The sequence below is a fragment of the Myotis brandtii genome, unplaced genomic scaffold (assembly GCF_000412655.1).
Source record: "Myotis brandtii unplaced genomic scaffold, ASM41265v1 scaffold1656, whole genome shotgun sequence".
Classification (NCBI taxonomy): domain Eukaryota; kingdom Metazoa; phylum Chordata; class Mammalia; order Chiroptera; family Vespertilionidae; genus Myotis; species Myotis brandtii.
In genome coordinates, this window is record NW_005356070.1 from 128,065 (window position 1) to 129,784 (window position 1,720).

Consider the following 1,720-nt stretch of genomic DNA (forward strand, 5'->3'; position numbering starts at 1 on the left):
GGCGATCAGGGGGTTTGGGCGCTGTCCCCTGTCATGCTGATCCCGGTGCCGGGAGCCTCGCTGCTCCGCTGATCCCGGTGCTGGGAGGCATATTACCCTTTTACTATATAGGATAGAGGCCTGGTGCATGGGTAGGGGCTGGCTGGTTTGCCCTGAAGGGTGTCCTGGATCAGGGTGGGGGTCCCCACTGGGGTGCCTGGCCAGTCTGGGTGAGGGGCTGAGGGCTGTTTTCCGGCTGGCGAGTGACTAAAGCTTCCAACCGCTCCTTGTTTTCTTCTCTTTTTTTTTTTTTTTTTCTGGGCCAGCTTTAGCTCTGAGGCCTCGCTGCTGAAAACATAGATACAATGTTGCGGTCCGAGCCCGGCTGAATGGAAGCCCTTTTCTGGGGTTTTGTTTAGCTTCTTATTTGCAACATAGTATATAGTTGCTTAGAGTTGCAACTGAGAGGCCGGCAAGTGAGGCGGTGAACGTTGGAGTCTGCAGCAAGCAAGCCTCCCTGCTCGCTTCAGTGCCTGGCTGCCGGCTGCCATCTTGGCTGACAGTTAATTTGCATATACTCACTGATTAGCCAATGAAAAGGGTAGCGGTTGTACGCCAATTACCATGTTTCTCTTTTATTAGTGTAGATAAGCAAACATTTATTAAAATGGACAAAATGATGGTATTATATCAATGATAAGAATATCAGAAAAAAAGATGAGTTACTAGTATAACTTTAATAAATCTGCTAGTATTTATGAAACATAAATCAAAGCAGAAAAATACTTAGAAAAATAAAGTTCTCTATGAAAATGGAATGTAAATCCATGGAAACTAGGAAAGCTGTGAAGAACAGGGACAGTTTAAAAGAGGTCATTATGCAATTACACAGAGACAGATATGGTCAGCATTATGACTATAATGATGGTTTCAGTTTCATGCACATGTCAAGATTTATGAAACACTATACTTAATACATGTAATTTACTCATTATAGTTATTAAAAATGGTTCAATAGTATTATGTAAGAACAGGTTTGGCAACTCTATATTCAATACCAGTACTTATGCCCTCTGGGTGAGAGTCTCATCTCAGTGACAGAAAATGTAATAAACAATGAAGAACTTTCACCCAAACTCACAAAAGCCCCATTCCTAACTAAAGACAGCCATTGTCTCCATCTTTCTTTTTCTTTTATTTTGTACTCTATTTTTGATTAAATTATTATTTCAATCTTTAATTTCTCCATCTTTCTTTTGATGCCAGCGCAACAATGGCTCTGATGAGAACTTCTGAGACACTACAGGAGCCACAAAACATCTTGATTATAATCAATGACAATGACTACTCCACAGAAGATACACATCCCTGGAGTCCCTCAGATCTGTGTACAAACAGCTCTTGTGGTCTTTTCCTCAAAACAATTCCTGGATGCAGTTAGGTGAGGACTATCCCATCTAAAGGGGTGCAGTCTCATCCAACCACAATTAGGTCAGTGTTTCTGTAGTGAAAGGGTTTTCCTTGAATGCCATTGTCCTCAAACCAGTGACCATCACCCGTGATATTGTAGGCATTAGGGCATGGGGCACCCTGCAAGACCTGGGCAAGAGATTCACCTCACACGTATTGGCATCGCTTGCAAACAGGAAAAAATTCATGCTCCCAGACTTACTTGAGGTTGTCCCAGCTACCCCCTCTTTGGAGTGATCTCTATGTCTCAAAGCACCCATCTTCACATGAG

General features: G+C 42.8%; 1 pseudogene; it reads right to left on the minus strand.

Moving 5' to 3' along the window:
* Positions 1-1,552: 1,552 nt before the first annotated feature.
* Positions 1,553-1,720, minus strand: part of LOC106725484 — a 14,354-nt pseudogene continuing 14,186 nt past the window's right edge.